The sequence below is a fragment of the Corvus cornix genome, chromosome 1, assembly GCF_000738735.6.
Source record: "Corvus cornix cornix isolate S_Up_H32 chromosome 1, ASM73873v5, whole genome shotgun sequence".
NCBI classification, from domain to species: Eukaryota; Metazoa; Chordata; class Aves; order Passeriformes; family Corvidae; genus Corvus; species Corvus cornix.
This window is the reverse complement of record NC_046332.1, coordinates 13,980,240-14,003,319: the sequence shown is the minus strand read 5'-3', so window position 1 is coordinate 14,003,319 and position 23,080 is coordinate 13,980,240.

Here is a 23,080-nt window from a genome sequence, read left to right as displayed (position 1 = left end):
TAGATTCTCTTGGAATTAAGAGGTATCCATAGAAAAATACACTCCACTGGAATACACTGTTCAGTTTACAGAACTGGGACGAATCTATCAGCACTGTGTGTCTGGATGTCTAACTAAATATGTCCATTTATTTGGTACAGCCAAAGGAGTGTTAGAAATACGGTAAAGAATAAAAGAGATGCATTGTTGGCACGTAGAAGTTTTATCCAAGCAAGGGAAAAAAACCCCAAACAACAGGACTTACATCCCATATGCACATTAACATCTGTGTATAAGAAGCAGAGGTACACACTATATAGTAGAGATGCATATAAGTGTTTATAATTTTGTTTCATGGGGGAAAACCAAGAATAGCTAAAATGCAACTAGATAACTCAGATTTAGCCAAAGGATATAAACCATGTCCTCATGAAGTCACGGTTGACAGGAAATAGTAGCATTTAGGTTCTGAAACCTGACATGAACTAAAAAATTATATCTCCTTGGCAAACTTTAACATTTTCTTCAGGAAAAAAAACTAGTCATATTCCAGAGTTTCCTAGAGTGAGAGCAAGATGTGTGAAACCTGACTGTAAAGAAGCAAAAGAAGCAAAATGAACTTCAGCAAAAGTATGACAAAGCTGCCAGGTGCTGAACCAAACCGTGAGTTCAGCAGGAAAAAAATTTGAAGCCTTTATCAAAATCACAATTCAAGAAGGCCATATCCTTAGAAATATAAGTTTTATTAATTAAGAAATGCAAAAATTTCTTCAAGCTGTAGTTAGATGTACCAACTGCTGTCTGATATTGAAAATTTCTGAACCAAGAGAAAATAAGAAACAGGACTAGATAGGCACTTGTATTAATGCCTGTATGATATATTTGACAGGAAATTAATCCTGACCCCTGAAAACAGACAATTCTGCAAAGATAAGCCCTTATTAAAAGCATAAGGATATTGGGTTTTTTCTCATCATGGATCCTTGTCTCACAGTCACATCTGAAGATAATCCGTTCATTTAAGATGACAGTTAAAAAGAGCAGGAGAAGAAACTAGTACAACACACTCAAAATATTTTTGGGATCATACCTAGGATATTAATTTAGCAAAATTTTTGCTTTAAAAGAAAGACATCATAAAACCATATATTCCAACTTTATTCAAGTCTTAGATGATTAGATGTAATACAGGATTAGTTCAATCTTTTCTTCACTTAAGATATGTGTATGTTTCAGTTTTACTTTCCTGTGATGACCAAAGATGAAAAGAAATGGTCAATTTATACTACGTTCCTCTGCTTTTATTTCTGTATTGTCTAGAACTGAACAAATCAAACAGACCTTAATAGCACAGTTTAAAGTCCCATCATCTTTTACATTATATAGAGTCAATTGAAACTATGTTTTTGGAAGCAAAGCAGTAACAATAATAATGAGAATACCAGTAAAATACTTCTCAGCTTACCTTGTTTTATTCATCTTTAATTCATCAGATGAAATATAGTCACAGTATCCTTTAAACATTGCATTTGTTTTCTCAGAACTTCATGTAAACTACCACTATGATGTAACATTGTAACCTGCCACAGGTGTTGAAACTATTTCAAGCATTATTTTACATTACTTAAAAAGTTAGCTTGCCTGTAAAGTGTTTCACGTTCTATTGTCAGCTGTCAAAAACCTTAATCTCAGCCTATACAAAGAACTTTTTGAGTCGCTGAAGGTTTGTTCTGAATTCTCTGTCTTGCTCCTGGGCACAGTCAGGGAAGGACATACATTGAAATAGGTCAACAACAATCCTTCTGACTTTTTATGAACACGCTCAAGATTTTGTAAAGATGTAACTCTTTTTTTTTGCTTCTAGCCTTTGGTTCCAGCCTTGCATAGTTTTTGCTCCATTTGCTTTTCGCATTGTCTTCAGTACCAGTGTTCATACCTGATTTGTACTTTTTTCTTGAAGTATTTCATTTAGTGAATAAGAATGACCTTGGAAATTAAATTTTCAATTTTAAATTTGCTCATCAAGTGTTCCTCAAAATCACTTTGAGACTGAGAGACTGGCAGAAGACTTTCAGACTCTATCTAAAGGTGAAAAGGAGCATTGAAGGAGTTCCTGCCACCTGGCAAGTTTAATTTGCATATTTATCACTTGGTTTCAATATCATTTTATAAACTGTTCAACTTTTTTGTATCAGAAGGCTTCCTAAGAGTATTTCTTTATAACCTTCTCTTAGGGATGACAGCGACAATGATATGTAGCTCAATGTGCGTTGGAAGGTTCAGTGGTTCAGTGAGCACCCTTAAGGGAGAAAACGTGCATCAAAAATTCTCCTTTGAGTCACTTTACCACTTTTTTCAGAAGGAGTCCTACTTCTTATAATCATGTACATTTTAAAAGTTTAATTTATGATAGCATAATTTATTAATACTATGGAGAGAAAGTTGGACGTCCTAGTCAAGTGGTCCCTTGGCTGCATTAGATAGTCCAAGATGAAGTGAATATTCCTAAGGGTCTTGCTTAGTCCAACAAGTTATAACCTAGGTTGCTGAAATTTGTTGAATATTTTCAGGGGCCGCTGGAAGTCACAATGTGGATGGGAATTGAGTGCAGTTGTTATCAATGTCAGACACTCACTTTTATTGTAGTGATGCAATGACTAGAAAATGAGTCCTTCATTTAAACTATAGAAAACCCTGGGGGTCCATTGGGAAGAGTGTGGCCAGCCGATTCAGGGAGGTGATCCTGCCCCTCTACTCGGCCCTAGTGAGGCCACATCTGGAGTGCTGTGTCCAGTTCTGGGTTCCACATTTCAAGAAACCCAAGGAGATACTGGAGAGGGCCCACCAGAGGCCACAAAGATGATGAGAAGCCTGGATTATCTGTTTTACAAGGAGAAAATGCAGAAGCTGGGCCTGTTTAGTCTGGGGAAGAGAAGACTGAGAGGGGATCTTATTAATGCATATAAATATCTTAAAGGTGGGTGCGAAGAGGTTGGTGCCAGACTCCTTTCAGGAAGGAAGGAAGGAAGGAAGGAAGGAAGGAAGGAAGGAAGGAAGGAAGGAAGGAAGGAAGGAAGGAAGGAAATAGCAAAAGAGGTGTGTGGGGGGACAGGGAGAGTGACAGAGATTAAGCAGAAACATGTCACCCTTCTGTGGGTCCCAACAATGTCTTGTTGCTTCCCTCCATCTGGTCTTCTTGGTGGTGAGGGTTCCCTGTCAAAAAGTATAGAATCTGATGGATTCTGATACATGTTTGGGCAGGTGGGAACACACAGGTACCTCCCTGAGGGGGAGGGGCAAGTTTGGCACTGTCCCTTGCAAGACTCTGTATCTGTTGTATCATGTAGTATCACGTGCAGTGCTCTGGTGCAGAGTCTGAGGACCCCTTTGGGGGGGGGCCTTTGATGGGCCATGACACCCCCTCTGCTGTCCCATAGATGTGGCCTTCCTGGGGTGGGAGGCCCCACAGCTGGGCCAGTCTGCCCAGCAGATGATGGCATTCACTGCATCTGGCCAGAGGCTATGCCACACACCCAAAACCTCTCCTCCTCCCCGCTTTGGTGTAGGGATCTGTGTGAGCCTGGCAACAGAAAAGCCTGGGGCTGTGGCTTCCACCCCAATGGTGCTGGGCTGGGCCCTGCTGTGGATGCTCTTCCAGATGCTTTGAACAATAGTGTCACTTTTCTTATCTCTATTCCTTGGGTGGTTTAACTCACAGCTCAGGGTTTCAATGAGGAGGCCCATCCAGGGTGGGCTTCGTCATTATACACCTTTGCTATAATAGGCAAAAGTCCTTCATAAAGATGTTTAAGCCATAAACCATAACATTTCAGTCTCCAACAAGAATGGATGCTCTCCGGAGGTCCCTTCCAATCCCAATCATTCTATGATTCTGTGGAAACACTCAGAATAATACAAGGTTTAGGATTTTACAAATACGTTCAGATAGTGTAAGTTATAAATATTGCGACAATGTTTTGAAAAAAGGATAGGATTTTTTAAAACTGTTAAATCACATTGAAAAACATTTCAAACTATTATACTTTGAATACACACCAGGATAAGAGCTGCCAGTCTATACCAGACAGTTGACTAAAAGGCCAATGCATATAAATGGATCTTTGTGCTAAGGTGAAATTTAACTAATATTTAAAAATGGCAGTAGCTCGGCAAAGACAGAAGTTGTAATGGAAGGCAAAGAGATCTCAAACTTTAAAGCTTTGGAAAAAGCCTATCAGTTTAGTATTTGACATCACTAAGTAAGACAGAATATCAGCATTATGATACCTCTGAAAGAATCCTGAATTTCACAAATTTACATCTGAATTGAACCATGCAGTCTTCCATTTACTTTTTAGTGTTATTTCATGCCTTTGCTGGTGTACTAAGGTGAAAAGTTTACTTACGACTGTGAGGCCTCATACTGAAACTATCAGAAAGGATTACCCTTTGAACTGAACAACACAGGTGTACATTTCTCTGATTTTGGAAAAAGTGAAAAAAAAAAAAAAGGCAAAAAAAAGCCCAGAAAAGCAAAACAAACCCAAACAAACAAAAAACTCCCCCAAAACAGGGGAGAGATACTCCACTGCTGCAATTTCATATTTTTTTTTTCCTCAGAATTTAAGTTACAACATCCTTAACTGATATCAGGATACAGAATGGAATTTTAACACTCCAGAAGCTTGGCATCATGGCTCAGGTGAACACAAGAGCTGCTTCCCTGAGTTAGAGGGCACAGCAAGAGCAGGATGTGCCAGGGAGTTGCTACTCTGTGCTGGCACCTCGGAAGTTTGTGGGTGCTGGCAACATTATTGTAGGAAAGTGTGATTAGAATCAGAGGAGCTGAAACAGCTAGCAGGAAAGGGGAGAACCAGGAAGAAATATTTTCTGTTAAATATAACTGCATTTTTATACCTACTCTATGGAATCTTGTGCAGTACAAAATGTCTGCGGGATAGGAAGAACTGCTGATAACTGTGCATATAAATATTCATGTTCATGTGTCAAGGCAGGGACATAATTGTCAGTTAAGTCTACTGGAAAAATCATTAATTTTATTAAACCACAGCTTTGAAAAACTTTTAAAGACAGTACTGGCTTTATACATACTTTTGCTTTAAAAATCAACATTTTTTTGTTTTGCTTCCTCTTGCTCCTTTCCATTTCCTCTCCATTGTCTTTTGCTCCTTCTCCTTCAGTTCAAGAAAAGATTCTGCAGGAAAGATGAGATGATGGTTCCTGTCTTGTGTTTCTTCTAGAGAGTAATTTAAGAAGAGCACAATTATACCACTCAGATAAGCACAATCTCATAAGAGCACCACCATGTATCCTTTTTAAAGCATAACGAAGAACCTATAAGTTGTTATTTTGGAAAATAAAGGACATAGGTGAAGCAGTGACCATAATTTAACTAGGTCTAATATTAAAGTCTTTATAAATTAACTTCCAGTATCAAGCACAACAGAACAATAGAACCAAATTAGTACTGATATACTATGCTGCAATTTTGTGCAGTCTATTTACATTTCAATGGAAAACTGGAAATAGGTATTCTGAAGGATGCAATCAGATAAATTGCAAATGCACCCATTTAATGGTGTGTCTAAGGATTTCCTTTTCACAGCAAATTCTTTTCTGGCTTGAAAATACCACACAAATGAAAAAACACCAGGTTGCTCTGCCAAAGGAGCCTATCAGATATTTCAGAGAGTGGTGATGATCAGTCAAGGATAAAAAGTAACTTTTGTGTACGCACAAAGGAGGGGGATGAGCAAGGGGATTTTCGCCCCTATTACGGGGCTGTGTTTTGGATTCATGCTGAAAACAGAGTTGATATCACAAGGATTTTTTAGCTACTGCTGAGCAGGGCTTCCACAGGGTCAAGACCTTTTCTGCTCCTCACACCACCCCACCAAGGAGTGGGCTGGGTGAGAACAAGAAGCTGGGAGAGGACACAGCCAGGACAGCTGGCTCCAAGTGACTATAGGAATATCCCACAACATACGGCATCGTGCTCAGCTTATAAAGCTGGGGGGAAAAAAAGGGTAGGGGGACATTTGGAGCCATGGTGTTTGTCTTCTCAAGTCACCATTAAGTGTGATGGAGCCCTGCTCTCCTGGGGATGGCTGAACACCTGCTCACCCATGGGAAGTGGTGACTTAATTCCTTGTTTTGCTTTGCTTTCATGCGCACCTTTTGCTTTCCCTATTAAACTGTCTTTATCTCAAGCCACGAGTTTTCTCAGTTTTACTCTTATTCTCTCCTCCATTCCACTGTGGGGGAGTGAGCAAGCAGCTGCGAGGGGTGGCTGGGGTTAAACCACAACATCATATGAGGTACCATAGAAGATTCCAGTCTCTAGGCGCCTCGGTCTTTCACACTAATCAGTCTTTATCCAACTTTTTGTGTTAAACTTGGTTTTTGTCAGCTGAACCAAAACCTCACATATTAAATGTAGTTAGCAAACTACCTGTGACTAAAGAGACCTCCTAGGTCATTGAGCACCACATGGTAATGCTCTAGGAAACCTAAGACACCCTCTTTATTTATGTAGAGTGATTTCATACTTATTGCTGTTTTTAGTAATATGAACATAACTTCCCCATATTGGATGTTTGACAGCAGAGTGGTATGTGTCCCTGCCCTTCATGGCATTTCAACTGAGATGAAAAGCTTGAACATTCATGTGACACACAGAATTATGAGAACAAGCTATCCATTTTATTTTTAGTACAGCATTTATTCATATACAGCTGTACGTAGGTATGTAATTACAGCTGACCCATAAGTTCCAGTTGCTCTGCTATGTCAACTATTTGCAAAGTATCATATACAAATATCTTAATAGCTTACATTTTTTTAGTAAAACATTAATTGATACCATGATTCCAGAGGTTAATATCTTTATTTGATGCTGTCATTGGTACCATGTTTAACAGACTGCAGTAATTTTCTTGCACCTTAAATTAATCTCAATCATATCTTAAAAATCTCAGCTGTTGGAGAAATTATATGAGCTTATGAAAGCTTATGAAAGAGAGGATAAAATTATTTTTTGGTGGGAACCACTACATTTTAAGAGTCATAGAGGAGTTTATTTTGGAAAAAATCTTTGAAGGTAAACTTCTCTTATCTTCTGATTAAGGCAGGGCAGGCTTAAGTGATTACATCTTGCGCCAGGGCTTCTGCCTGGGTCAAGTGACCTTTAGCATGCCAGTGCAGCCAGTGCAACCAGTGCAGTTTGAAAGTCTGGTCATTGGTCCAAGTTCCTGGTCACTGGAACATCATTCATGTTAAGTAGGAAGCCAAACGTAGTCTTCTCTACCTCCTCTCTCCACCATTAGATTGGTTACTTAAAAGTAATAGAAAAAAAAATTAAAATAAAATTAAATATAAAAATATGAAATGAAAAAAAAGTGAAATGAAATACAAAAAATACGAAGCCTCATACTATTTTTTGGTTCCCAGTTTTGGCTCACTCATCTTGTGTATTCTGGGTTAACTACATGCTCCTTTAGGGCCACAAGTTTTAGATTTAAAAAACCTACCAACCTGCTTCGAGCATGAGTTTGGACTACATGACCTCTGGACCTTGTAATTAATATTATTTTCACTCTATACATTTAAGAAAAGTTTCCTTATTTGTATATATATGAACAGAGAAAAGAAGGATCTACAGCAAAAAAAGGTACTAATGATGCTATAATTATCTTATTTGAAGGAACACATAAAATTTACAGTGCAAAATGTTTTTCTGCAGCATTTTTGAACTTAAAAAGGCTTTATTATGATAAATTTTTTGCAAATGTAAAATAAAATCTTGGATGTTATAAGATTTTAGGGCATTCCTGTCATGTTTTCTGCCTTGGCGGTAACTCCAAGTTTTGTTATGGGTTTCTTTAATCTACATACCTATTTATTACAGGAGACATTAAGTCCAGTGGTTTTCATTCTTTTCTGATGTGAAGCCACCAATAAGAAACAATAACTCAAATTATTGACATCTCCCAATGAGACTTTGTATGTGATTTAAATAAAGTCCAAATTTTCATGTATGAAAATTGTGTGGATTGGGACATGAAAAGGAAAAGCTCACTTTCACTACAGTGCTAGGCATAGAACAAATCCAAACCTCTTTCCTTTTTGTCTTCCAATCTACTTTTAGGAAATAATACAAGAAATACCATTAACAACATAATTTTCCTCCTAGGCAGAGAGGTTTTCCTCTCCTGTAAGTGTATCTGATTGCTGAAGTGAAAAATGGTGAGCATGGCTCATGTGAGAAAAGAAAAAGAGTGGTAACAGCTGAAGATAGATAGATAGTTCATTTAGAATGGGATTTTTCAGATTTTTTCAGATAACTTATTTTGTCTCCTTTTGGACAGATTTTTCCACTAGATGGATGTGAATAACTTCTGTGTCATTTTTGTTGCTGAGCAACAGCCTGGGAGATATAAAAAGATGAACCTATAAAAGCAAAATTATAGTAGTAGAAGCCAACCCAGAATTTGCGTATTTCTTGTACAGTTCTTAAAAATACAGTATAATTATGTAAATCTTCCTCATTCTTTCGGTTGAAATGTTTGTCAACCAATCAGACTTAAAGTGAGGAAGACAAAATATCCATATGGCATTTTTGTAAGGCATGATTATTTCATCCAGAGTGGAAGGATCTCCCTTATATGGCTCTTTTCCAGCTCTGCCTGCCTGAAGCTGGAAATTATCCTTCAGCTGTTTTCTTCTTGCGGCAGGGATGTATACTACGGCCTGCCAGAGGGAAAGTCCTTCCTCAGACTTGGCATCACATCATGCAAGGCCCAAGAAAAGGTATTTGTAAAAATATCCACTCCTCAGAAACATCTTGTGGTATAAGCCTTGAGCTGCATTGGAAACAGCAGCTGATTTGACTCCATTGCCTCTGGGGAGAGGATGTGTCCTACCCTTGCCCACATCACTTGGTCTGCACCAGGTAAATTTATCGTGAAGGAAGATGGCACTTCTAAGAAAGTCTTAGGATGCTGTACTTATTATGGGAATAGGTTGCAGGTATTGAAAGAAAAATTGCTACCCTGGTCAAGCAGAAAACCTGGATCTCTTTCAAGTGATTTATACTGTCTTTTATAGTGACCACCAGCCCTACATTTGAACTGTCTAAAGCCAGACCAGCAGCTGAACACAGCTCTGCAAGATACAGCTCATGAAGACAAGAGGGATGCTTAGCCTTCTTGTCAGCATTTAGCAACAGGTATATCCCTTCTACTGGCAGTGACAGAGAAAGTAACATCAATCTGCCACATTGAACAAGAAATTGGAGAGTGTCCATGAACCGATTTAGAAATGGTGTTAATTTTCTGGAAGTGCTTGTTTCTATTTCTTGGGGTAATTAGCAGAGAGCACTTTCTCTTCTCAAACTTTCTTCCCTCCAGCAAGGTTTGAAAGGCTGCATCAGTCTCATCTTTAGGAGATGTTACCCAGTTTTGTTATAACAGAGTTCCCCTACTAAAAAGTCTTTCACTTTACTGACCTGACTGTTATTAAAACAAAATGTATAATCAGGCACTTCTCCTCCTAGTATCTGAAAAGATTATTTATTCCTGTAATTTTCTATTTGGGATGTTGCTTAGTTGAATTCTCTATATGTAATCCATATAATTTCATTTTCACTGGCAGAAAATGAATTGAAATTCACTAACAGAACACATTTGGGCTAATGTGAAGCTCCCTGTTTTCAGAGTAGGTATATTGGGTAGAATGTTATATTCAGTATATATTTCTTAATGACTTTCATCTTCCTACAATCCTTTAAAACAATGTTAAAAAAACCCCAAAAAAGCAAATCATGGTATTTTACTTTTCCTCCTGCCTCACAGAATGTCTCTTACTGACACAACTGTTTCATGACATTTTAAAAACAGTACCAAGTCACAATAACTAATTTTATACAGTTCCTCTTCTCCAGTCAAGGTATGTCTGCTGCCATTTCAGTCATACCAATACAAATCCACAATCTAGAATGCTTTGTTTCTGCTGAATGGTATTAATATAGACATAGAGAGAGAATCTCTAGAGGATAAAAATGCTGAAGTTCAGACAAAAGTAGAACAGCAAATTTCAACTGCACCTTCTAAAGGAAGTGAAGATTATGTTTTCCAGTCATTGAGCAACTTGATAAAGGACAAACTTTTAATATATTTTACTTGATTGCTACTTAGGCATGCATGCTTTAAAGAAAATATCACCAGGATGGCTAATTTGAACCAGGAGCTGAGGCTGTTTCTGTGACTGAAGACAGCGCACAAAAATGAAAGAGCAAATAAACATGTGAGATATGACTTAGAAATCTGGGTTTGCTTCTTCAGACACCGTGTGCTTGCACTGTAGTATTCTGAAATTAGGAGGGAATGCAGTAGAGTTGGAATTTGAGGTGTAAATTAAAAGTTCGGTACTGTCCTGAAAGATGGCTAAGAAGCCTCAGTGAGCACAGATATTATCCAGTATATAATGCTTTGGGTAATTTTAATTCATCTGGTACAGAGAATTTAAAAAAAGTTGAATCGATTATTTTGATCACTAGCTCACAGTGTTAATTAAATTGACTGCACGTATAATAAACAAAGAGTCCAATGTTCATAAAAATTTTATACCCAAATTTATGGACATTTTGTAATTCAGAGTGCAGATTCACTGCATCAATTGCTACTCAGATGAGGAAATTGCAAAAACTGCCTCATTAGCAAGGTCCCAGTATTGTATATAACGTCTCACTGGTTCTCGCATTTCTTTTCTGGTCTAAATTCTGTACTTTTATTAGGCATGTACAAGACTACAAGTGGCTGGTCTAACAGTATTGTCATGTGTTCTCTGGGATCCCCTCATTCAATGATAAATACTTCCTGTTAATCAAGAAACAGCAGCCAATATCTTGTCTGCTCAAATGCAGGAGATCAACCTTGGAAAACTGTCTGGTAAAAAAACCTGAAAAAAGAAATAGTCACGTGTCATCTTGCTCTTTGCTGTGTGGTGTTTTAAATTGTCCCCAACACAGCCAGTGTGGGCTGAGTGTTACAGCAGATGGCTGGAACACATTAACAAAACACTTGAATCACACAATTATGTAATTTTATAAACTTCACTGGCAGTATGTTTATACTTGAGGAAATAAAACAGACAAATGGGTTCATAGGAGGTGGCATGTCTGTACACTGAGTTTGAGGATTTGACATCAAGCTGTGCTGTATTAACGAAGTATTTTGGCGGCAATCTGAGCAGTCATATGTGATGTGATGCAGAAATGTTATACACTGCATTGTTGATAGTAGGACCTGAAAAATAAGAAGGGAGCAGACTTTGACAATAGCCAAGGTCCAAACCACTTCAGAAATTTGTCAAGTAGTCTTGAAGTGCAAAATTTGGAGAAAGAGACTAGGGACCTCCAGTTTTTAGGAGACAAGTTATCCTTCCCTCTTGCCTTTTTATTACTCTGGAATCAATCCTATTCCAGTGAGATCACAGGATAGGATGCAAGCATCCAAACACTCAATTTATCTGGATATAGATATAATTATGAATCATAATGTTATTCCAACAGTTCAATCCAGTCACTTTAATTTGTGTCACTTTTTCAACCATGTCACTGCTGAGTATTTTTGCCTGTTTTCACTTACTATTATGATACTTACCAAGAATTACAGACTCTGGATTAGATTCTGAGGTAAAAAAACCAGATTAACAGATTAACTACTAAAACATCTCACAAGATTCTGGGTGGGATTTTTCTTTAAAAAATGGAGATAAAACAGCATGCAGGATAAATGATATATTGACTGACAGATATGTCCAAAATCAAACAGTAAAACAGCTATTGGATTCTGTTTTAAACTGCAGAGTTTATTCTTTTGCTCTAGAGACTTCGGGTTTTACATAATTTTATCTCCCCTAATATCAATCTAGTTTAAGATAGACTCCAGTAATTTTAGTGGCAAATTCCCTTAGCTTGCAAATATTTTTCAGCGTTTTTGTGTTAGTCCGATTGTAGGGTTGTGCTTAATAAGTGCCATAATAAACTTCAGTCTTTCAGGAAATGTATAAATAGATAAAGGAAATATAACTCACTGAAAAACACATTCTGCTTAATGCAAACAACTGCTTAGTAGGCTCCCTTATGAGCTTATTTAAATCATGTATTGCAGAGTAAACCAGAATTTTTTTGTGAGCTAAGTAGAAGTGTCTAATTACTCTTCCTAAGTGAATGCAACAGAACTCCTTGGCATTCTTCAGAGGACTTCCTCTTTCTGCATTTGCATTAAGAGTTGCCATGGGCAGCAGTGTATGTTTGCTACCAGTTGTTAATCATCTTAATTTTTTTTCAGTTTCCTGATAAACGGCAGTTGACTCTATCCAAGCAGTTCTAATCTCAATTGGTTAAAATTTAAGAGCAAGCTACCAGACAGTTTAGAAAAAGCAAATAAAATATACCTTGGTTGTCCTTCTGCTTTACTGCAAATATTTTTGCTGCCTTGTAGTTTCATTGGCTCATTTTCCTAAATAGCTCATGCTGATTGTAATCACTTATCTTAATTTTCCCCATATGTATAGCATAAGAAGTGAAGAACTGAAACTGTAGATGCTCCCCCCGCATTGTTCTATAACAGCTTGTGGAAAGATTGGAAAGCTCCTCAAAAAGGCATGTGAAGTCTGTGCAGAGTCAGTCTCTCTCTCCCCCATCTTCTCCCCCTTACACATGCACATGATATTATTCATATATGTGTATATAGACACTGCAGTTTATTTTATATGCCCATCAAAAAGTAAATGTTCAGATAATATAAGCTAGCCCTTAAATGCCATTAACAAATCTATTTTTATAACTGAAGTCCATTGGTTCTAATGACCTTAATGTTTTACACTGTCTGAAGTACTGTCCATCATTTAAGCAATGAATTTATAAGAAAAGAGAAATCAGATTTTTTCATGGAACTTCAAAATTCCATAAGAACATGTAGTTTTCTGAATAAATGTTTTTCACAGTATCTTAAAACAGATGCTCTTTTTCAGCTTGTTTTTATTTAATAAGGAAAAAAAGACATAATGATTCTCACAATTTTTACTTTTCTAACTTTTTAATTACTTGTGCTTTACCTTTTCCATACTAATTTGTTGGAGAATAACAAAAAAAATCCAAAACCCGCAACTGCTAGACAAAGGGATCTTCAAAGAATGCAAATAGAAGGAAGGGGAGAAAAAGACTCACACCAGTCTTTTGGGGAAGTATTGTTCCAAAATTGAACTTCAAAAATAAAACCTCTTTCAAAAAAGGTGTTTTTTCACTTTTGCAACCTCAAAAATCTTCTTCCATCCTCAACCAACAGTACTTAACATGTTCACAAAAATCAGTACTGTGTGATGAGAAGTTCTGAGTATATTATTTTTCATCCGTTTCAGTGCTGCACTATACTGAGCACTTTATTTTTACTTTAAAAAGTCTTTAAAGAGTATGCTTAAATATAAGTTTCTGGTTTCAATTCCAGTAATGAAGTGGTACTCATTGCTGTGATAGTAGGGTTTACTGCTGCACACAAATGGCGTGATGACAGCAAACACTTCACTGCCAGAACTGAAATAAGCAACACTTCTTTATGCACTTAAATTTAAATTCATGCTTTAGTCAGAAAGCCCAGTGCCTGGGGATCATCCTTTGGTCCCCTGTACTTGCTACCTGCACAAAATAAACCTGGAGCTCTCCAGCACAGCACTGCCATTGCTGGTAATGTGCCATAAGCACTGTACTGAGTTTCCAAGGCCTCAGGTCTGGGGTGTATCCATTGTCCCTGATATTAACTTTTCTTGACCTCTGCCTGAAGCTTCATTTTTCTTGGTATAGCTGTGACAGCAGTTTCTTTAACTGACCAGGTGTCCATGGCTATATCTCATTACTTTTGTTTATATTTCTGTGATACAAGCAAAGTTTAAAATAGAGAGCAGCAAGAAGCAGTTACTCTGCACAGAAGAAGATATTTATGACAAACCAGATGCAGTGTAGAGAAAGATGGCCCTGGTGTAACAGCAGAGGCTTTGTCAGGTGGAGCCTAGAATGCTGCTTAGAGGAGTACAGTCATGGGAAATGGGATGGAGGGTGGTCCTAGAAGCTGAACACAGCCCACCCCTCATCCCTCACTGAAATGAAGGCCTGCACAAAATGGGGTTTAGGAGTGACAAGGGCAACCCAGAAATAGTTTTTAATATATAGAACTGCAGACCAGTGAAGGAGCAGAAAGGTATAAAGTATGTTATCAAGCACCTGAAAAATAACCCAAAGTGAATCCTAGACCGAGGAAGAAATAGTGATCAACTTGAGCATCATAATCCTGCCAGAAAAGGATGCTGAAAACTCCGCACACGCCACCTCTCAGCACAGCATGAGCCCTCCTGACCTTAGGACACAGAGGAGCAGTGGCAGGGTGAGCATAGCTCCAGTAGGAGTGAAAACTAAGACGTATATAAAAGTTTTATCTGCATTGATTTGCTTTTTTTTTTTTTCTTTGCTGTAGCAATTACATTAGACTCATAATCCTTGATTTACACTAATAATATTTCAGTCATACTAACAATAAATTCTTGGCCTAATGTGCATATTTTTATATATATAATATATGCCTTTCTCTTTGCATATAAACAAGATTTTCAACATAATAACGATGAAGAATTGGATTGCTTGTAAGAATTCTTGGTATTACAAGAACTAAAATTAGTGCTTTGCTGGACTGAAGGCAGCACATTTAATGAAGCAGAATTCTTCTTTAGAAGATAAATAACCTCAGGACGATGTCAGCAAGCAAAATTCTTATTGATCTGATATTTAACACTTAAAAGAAGCAACACTTCCAGACCAAATTTGAGTTACACACTTTTGCTGAACAATTTGTTGATCCAGACTATTTGGTGAGCTATGATTGACTACCAAATTAATTACATTAGGGCAGAAGATGCTGATATAGGGTTTACAGGGACAACCTTTAATATTTTTTAAAATATTTTTTAACTTTGTAAGACAGGGTTCTAGCTAAGCCTTTCTCCCAGAGAGGAACAGCTATATATCCGGTGTATTGGATCCTGAAGATGGTTTATCTCCTGCCTAGATGCTCCTGAGTGACTGGCTGTTCTGGTTTGGCCAAATTTAGAAATATATCCTCTGAGAGAAGGCAGGTCACCACCCCTCCCCCACCAGGTTCGGGGAAAATAAATTTTCCTCAAAGGAAAGTGAAAGAGATAAAAGCTATTTATTTAACAAACACTCGGGAAAAGGAAAATAATGCTAAATAATAAAATCTCTCGCCGTGGAGAAAAAACCTGGGAAAAGTGTTAGAGTCCTCCCTCCTCGAAGCTGGGGCTTGGCCCAGGGCCAGGCCCTCTGTGCCAGGTGGAAAGTCCTCCTGATGTGCTCTAATGTTAAAGCAATCAAGCAGTCCAGTAGAAAAGGGAGAAAATCTGAAATTCCAGGGAAGGAAAAATTCAACTCTCAGTCTGTCTCTGGACAAAAAGCAGCTGAACCACTGGCCAAAAAACTGACTTGGGAAACAGCAAGCCGGGTGCTTCCTCCCTCCCCTGCCGCAGCTGGGCAAAAGTTGCTATCTCTGTGTGACCTTGAACAAGCTGCAAACTGCTTTGAAAAAGTTTTGCTCAGTTTTTCCTTCCCCCTCTCAGGCTCAATTTAGAGGCATAGAAAGGCACAAAAATTAATTTCTGGGCATAGGGCAGCGATACGGGATACACATCATAATGTCACCTCAAGACACTGGCTTCTCTACTTATCCTGTCAAAATATTCCCAACCATCAAACTATTTCATTCTGATATCTGTAATAGTCTTAAGTTCTTCCATCCTCCTTAAAAGCCTGCAAAACACCCATCTCTTGCTTGTTCAAATGTGCGAAATATCTGTATTTGTTAAGCCTTTGATACAACATCACCATAATTCTCTTACAGGTTGTAAGTCATATTTTCCACTGGTTTTTACTTTTTGCATGTTTTTTTTGTCCGCCTCTCTTGCCTCATGAATTTATTCTATTCTCCCTTCATTGCATTATTTTTTCTGATCTTCAGGATAAAAATTTTCCTACTTTACACCTTTGATTAGTCCTGCTTTTTTTTTTTTTTTTGTTTTGGCAGCTGTCTACAGCTCTGGATTTGTCAGTGCAGCTTTTCTTTCCTGTTCCATCATGTTCTTAAAAACTCACCATGTTCAGACAGACTCATTCTGAAGTGTTATTTCAGAAAAATATGGTATAATTTCTACCTAAGCATTTTCTTGACTTACCAATTATCAAGGCAGATCAAATTAACGGTCCATGAAATCACAGATTCATAGAATTGTTTAGGTTGGAAAAGAACTTTAAGAACTTTAAGACCATTAACCCAGCACTGCCAAGTCCAGCACTAAACCATGACCTTCACTGCCACATCCGCACATTTTTTAAATACCTCCTGAGATGGTGACTCCATCACTCCCCTGGACAACCCCTTCCTTGAAAACGCCTTCCATGAAGAGCTTTTTCCAAACGTCAAATCTGAATCTCCCCTGGCACAACTTGAGACCATTTCCTCTCATCCTATCACTTGTTAATTGAGAGAAGGGCCTGACTGCCACCTGGCTACAACTTCGGACATTCCCTCTCAGCCTCCTATTCTCCAGGCTGAACACTCCTGTCTCCCTCAGCTACTCCTCACTGAACTTGTGCTCCAGACCCTTCCCCAGTTCCATTTCCTTCTCTGGACACACTCCAGCCCCTCAATGTCTTTGTTGCAGTGAGGGCCCCAGAACTGGACACAGGAGTTGAAGTGTCACCTCACTGGTGCCTAGCACAGGGGGACAATCACTGCCCTGGTCCTGCTGCCACACTAACACTAATACATTGGCCTTTCTGGCCACCTGGGCATGTACTAGCTCATGTTCAGCTGCTGTCAACCATAACCCCCAGGTTCTTTTCCTCTGGGCAGCTTTCCAAACACTCTGCCCCCAGTCTGTAGCACTGCAGGGGGTTGTTGTGACCTAAGGGCAGGACCTCGCACTTGGCCTTGTTGAACCTCAGACAACTGGCCTCAACCCACTGACCCAGGCTGTCCTGATCCCTCTGCAGAGCCAGTATTTGATATACTCAGACAGCAAGTAAAGGAGATTGTATTCTGTGGCTATGTACATACATGTCGTGGGGTGACTTTATGATGTGTACCCCCTATCGCTACTCTATGCCCAGAAATTAACTTTGTGCCCTTCTGTGCCTTCAAACTGAGCCTGAGAGGGGGGAGAGGAAAAAAAACCGAGCAAACTTTTCAAAACAGTTGTTCAAGGACACAGACACACACTCCTCTGCATCCTGCTGTGGCAAGAAGAGCGGAGGAAGCATCCTTCTTGCTTTTCAGCCAGCTTTCAGCTCCTTTTCTCCGGAGGGAGACGGAGAGTTGAACTTTGTTTTCCTGAGACTTCAGTTTTTCCCTTCTTCTCTTCTGGACAGTTTCACCATCAGAACACACCGGGAGAATTTGCCACCGAGGCCCCGGAGGTGGACCCACACCGACCCAGCTCTGAGGAGAAAGAGAGAGACCACACCTATAGAAGAACTCTGAAATCTTCCCAGGTTTCTCTCCACAGTGAGAGGTTTTATTACTTACCGTTATTATCCTTTTCCTGTGTGTTTGTTAAAGAAATAGTTTTTTAATATTTTTCACTTTCCTCCGAGGAAATTTTTTTTCCCCCGAACCTGGTGGGGGAGGGATGGTTGTAACCTGCCTTCTATCAGAGGATATTTTCCTCCAAATTTGTCCAAACCAGCACAATACATAACTTACTAAAGTCTATAGCATGCTGTTCTTTCCTTGCACCCCTGAATTTTAATAAACCTTAGACTGGTCTCTCAGAGACTGAAAAGTAATGGTTTATGGCTTTAACATCTTCATGAAGGACTTCTGCCTGTTATAGCAGGAGTGTATAACCAAAGCTGCAGAGAAGACCACCACACCCTGAATAGGGCCCTAAGGCCCTGGACTGCACTTTGATGGAGATAAGATAAAGTGACTCAGGTCTGGGCTGGGGGAAGAATACATTCACAGAGGGATCAAGCTTAGCACCTTCAGGGTGGAGACCGCAGCCCGGGGGCTATCAGCTGCCAGGCTCGAACAGACCCTCACACCAAAGGGTGGGGGGAGGAGAGGTTTTGGGTGTGTGGTAAAAAACCTCTGGTCAAAGGCAATGAACGCCCATCCTCTGCTGTGCAGACCAGCTCAGCTGTAGGGCCCTTGACCCCAGGAAAAGCTGCATCCATGTGAAGGACAGCAGAGGGGATGTCATGGCCTATCAAAGGCCCCCCACAAAGGGATCCCCAGAACCGGCACCAGAGCACTGCAACACGATGCAACAGATCCACAGTGTTGCAAGGGACAGTGTCAAACTTGCCCTCCCCAGGGGAGGGATGTGGATGTTCCCACCTGGCCCAAACATATTAATCCATGGGGTTCTCTACTTTTGGGTGCAGGGCTGCAGGGGACCCTCACCACCAAGAAGAAAAGATGAAGAGAATCAATGAGATGCCATTGGGACCCTCAGAAGGGTGGTATGTTTCTACCTAACCCCTGTCACTCGCTGTCTTTTCCCACATCTTTTTCTATTCCTTCCTTCCTCCCTAGGACATCTGTTAATAGGAAACACCACAGTATCCTATTCTTGTGGTCTTGCCTGCTCAGTGAGTCCCATCTTTTTCCCAGTTCTTGTCTTTGATCAAATGGGCGTGTGGGAGAAACTGTACTCCTGAAAATGAGTTCTAGTATTGCTCTTAAAACACTTGGAGAATATGTGAATCCCCAGCTGACATGAAGATGGGACACAGCTCAATTTTTCCTGCTGTTCCCCTCGCAAATTAATATTTTATAGAGGATATTTTAAGTAAAGCAAAACTCCAGTTATGAAGGAGATTATAACATTGTGGTTGAGTTTTTTAATAAAAAATGAAGGACAGTATAAGTTACGTAACTTGTATTTCTTCCCAACTTACTCAATTCACAAAACAGATTTTTAAAACATATTATGTAAATTAAATGTTCATCTAATGTTTATAAATACTACTCCTAGAATTATTACTTCGGATTTAATTACTGAAAATTCAAATATTAACAGGAATGTGTTAATCTGGGCTTACCTTAAAGACCTATGACTTCAAACTCTCAGACTTTTGAAACCTATTGCAGGAACTTCTGTACTGTTGGTTCTGTAGAAGCTCTTCTCCATGGGGTTTAAAGCATAAGATAATCAGAACAAGAGGAAAGAGGAACTTATAATGCAAACCTTCTTAAGAGCTAGCGAACATCTACTTATTTGTGACAGAACAAAGGCTCCCAGAGGTAACTACATTTTTGTATAAATTCTGCAGTCTAAGGACTTCCAGAGTCTGCAGCGTCTCTGACAGCAAGCTTTCAGGATTTTTTCTGCACACAAAAGCCAGAGCTTTTTTCTTGGTTTTGGCATGCACTTTGTTAGAGTTAGGGGGGGGAAGAGGGTCTCTAGATTTAGAAGGCAGAAGATATTTTTAGTCCATGTAAAAGTCTTAATCTCTTCCAAATTTGTATGTTTGGACAACTTCAGGGAACCACTTTATTCCTGCACATTCACTTACACTGCTGTACCTTTGCAAAATTGTGAAAAGACTACAATAACTTTTTTCTACCCCAAGATATCAATCTCAGCAACAGAAAAAGTCTCCCACAGAGCAGATAGCTTGGACACTTAGTAAGATGGTTACATGTTTTTTAAAATTCCTTCCACATCAATGGAAATCTTGATGATGGTGTCCTGTTCCTCTGTAAGGGGAGTCAGGGCGGATTCTTCTTGATAGATTTCTAGAATGAAATGAAGCGCAAACATGGACAATATAATATCTGAGAACTGTTTATGGATAAAGAAAGAGTATGGTCCCGACTGGAGGAGGATAGAAAAGAGAGCAAAGAGGGAAAAAGAGAGATGGAGAGAGGGACAGAAGACAGGAACAACGTTACCGCGAGAACCCCAGCGCGCCCTGTTAGCACCAGGTCGGCAGAGAGAGCGTGTGTGCTGCAAGCTGCGGAGAGCCTGCGCGGCTCCCGGGGCGGGCTGGGCGTGATTTCCAAACAGCAGCAGGCTGCATGTCTCCCTTGTCGGCGAACGACAGCTGCGGGCTGGCTGCTGGGTGCAGGCAGTGGTGACGAGCTGCCTGGGGAAGAGGCGAAGCAGGGTGGAGGAACAGGTGCGAACAGGAAAGTCAGGCAGGGAAGAGGCAGCACCGCAGGAAGAAAAAGGCGGGGGGCGGGGGGAGATGGTGTCCGGCTGACTCTCTGGGAGAGCCCCTGCTCCTAAAACCACAAAATCCACGGTAAAATTGTGGCGCAGTTAACTGCTTTTATGTGCTAAGACTCCTCCCATAGCTGGATTTCCCCGGCATTTTTTTCCCAGGCGCCCAGGGGTCTGCCCTGCTGGCAAGAAGGGCGTCGCTTCCAGCCCGATCGTCGAAGACTTCTCTGCCCTGACTGGCTGTCACGCCAAGTCGCCCCAGAGGCAGAACTCCCCTCCATTCTCTAAAGGGGTTGTCCCTTAGAGACTGTATGTCAGCGGTCTCCGCCCCCCCCAGGTGTCCGAGCTGCCCCCTGCACGTGGCACGTGTTGAGGCTCCCCGCACATGTACAGCCCCGACAGTAATTTTCCATCCCGTGTCAGAAAATGGATTTATAGCATAAAACCTGGACAATGTTGAGGCATAAATAAAAATTAAATTGGTTCCTCACAGATGGTGGGGAGGGATGTGTAATTTTTATTTTTATGCAAAAGATCACATCATTTTCTTTGAAGTGAAAAGCTGCTAAGATTAACCATGACGGTAAAGGTCCTGTTAATGATGAAAGATGCAAGGTAATACCCTGTTAGGACATTTCACCATTTGAGATTCATTTGGAGTTTAAGCAGTGAACAAACTAAGCTAATTTTACAACTGTGGACTTTGCCTTGGATGTGGATTTGGGAGAAACAGGCTTGGAGAACTACATGGGTTGACTCTGGAGTTGGTAGTTCTGGTGCTTCTGGCCAGAATCACTGGGATTGCGAAACAGCACCTGCCATAAGAAGAAATGTGATCTACTGCCAATTAAATGAATGAATGAAACATGCCATTCAAAGCTAACTTGCTATAAACCAAAAATAGCATAGCTGAATTCTCTTCCTCTCTCTTCTCTCATGCCATCATATTATCAACACCTAATTACCTCTAAATAGAGAGACTGTAAAGTATTCTCCCAAAAAGCTGACACATTAAATGTTCAAGTTTTATCTGTTATTTCTATTACAGCTGTTTTGTTTGGTTTTTTCGTGCCAGTAATAGGTTCTGTGAATTTGTCAAGGAGTGTTTTCTTTATTGGAGATTCTATCACTTTTGCTTACAAAGGACAACCTGCCATTTTCTCAAAGAACTGAAACTTGGACAATATGGTTTTTTTCTTACAGATTTTCTCAGCAAGAATGGATTTTTGAAGAGAACATGGTATAAATAAAGAGAATCACATTTATCACTTGTTTTAGATAAAGTTAGATAGTAACCAAAACCCAACTTCCCAATCATACAAGAACTTTGAAAGGAAAACAAAGCTGTATTTATTGTCTTGCTTCAGGTTTTTTGCCCATCTGCACAAAAGATACAAGTGCCGTGTGGGCAAATGTTAATGATTTCACCTGACTGTGCAGATAGTTCAAATGCCACTAAAAGACACCTTGAGAGATTGTCCTCCATTAAAAATCAGAGTCTTTTCCTGCCTTTCCCCAGATGTAACTAACTAAAGCACAGAACGAATGTATATATAGAGAGATTAATATTACTATTGATCTCTTTCCATAATAATTGGAAAGAATAATTAATATCTGATAGGGGAGTAACATTTTTTTCAATGAATGCTGGCCATCAAAATTAGATATCTGGTCTAAACTAGTCTTGGCTTTTCCTGTAGCCAGTTGTTGGGGTTTTAGTTTAGTCTTAGTTTTTTTCCTGTTAAAGGAATTTTCTCCCATATGCATGTTGCTAGGGGACAAATAGCTGTACTTAAGAAAGACAAAAAGGGGAGTGGGGCGGGCCTGGCTACTCCTTTGTCTACACCTGGGTGTGGGGTCAGTTCGCTCTGAGCGTCCAGAGAGAGAAGCTGCAGAGAAAGGAGCTGCTGCTTCTTTCTTTTTGGCCGTTCTTTCTTCCTGCTGGAAACAACGCCGGGACCCCAAAAGCCGCTTTCCCTCCCCTGCTGGAGACCGAGCTGTGGCTGCCCTGCTCCGCTGCTGCTTCGAGCTTTCGCTACGCTGTAGCCCTGCTCGCCCTGCCTGCCTGGGCCTCTGTGGGGTTCTCCCATCTGGATACATCTCGTCTGCCACCCGGGATTTGCGTTCGTCCCTGCCGTTCCAGCCTGCTGCTCCTGAGAGCCTGGGATCAACTGCCCAGGGGTTTGTGAAGCCTTTGTCCCATCCCTTCCCGGGATCCCAACCATCGCACCTGCCCTGCTCACCGGGAGCCGCCAGCGCCCCTGCCGGCTGCGAGCAGAACTGCACCTGAGGGGAAATAGCCTGACAGCCGAGAAGGCTGGCACTGGGTTTGTGATTGTTTGCTGTTACTGCCAGAGTTATTGCTGTTTGTTTGACTGGTTATATACATATATATATAGAGTAAAGAACTGTTATTCCTATTTCCCACATCTTTGCCTAAAGGCCCTTGATTTCAAAATATAGTAACTTGGAGGGAAAAGGGGTTATATCTGCCACTTCAAGGGGGGCCTCTGCCTTCCTTAGCAGACACCTGTCTTTCAAGACCGAGACAGATCTTGGCGCCCAACGTGGGGCCTGAGGGCATTAAGAGATAGAGGTGAAAAAGGAATAACAGTTCCTCGATAACTTTATTTTGTGTGCTGGATATTGGAACCTTGTTAGGCAGCACTATGTGGTCTAGTTTACCCTGGTTTGGGTGGCATGTAGCCGTGGCTATATTCTTCCCCTTTGCAGCTCCTTACTTGAATATGGGTCCTCTGACTAAGGCTACCATTGCTGTTATCCAGCTTGC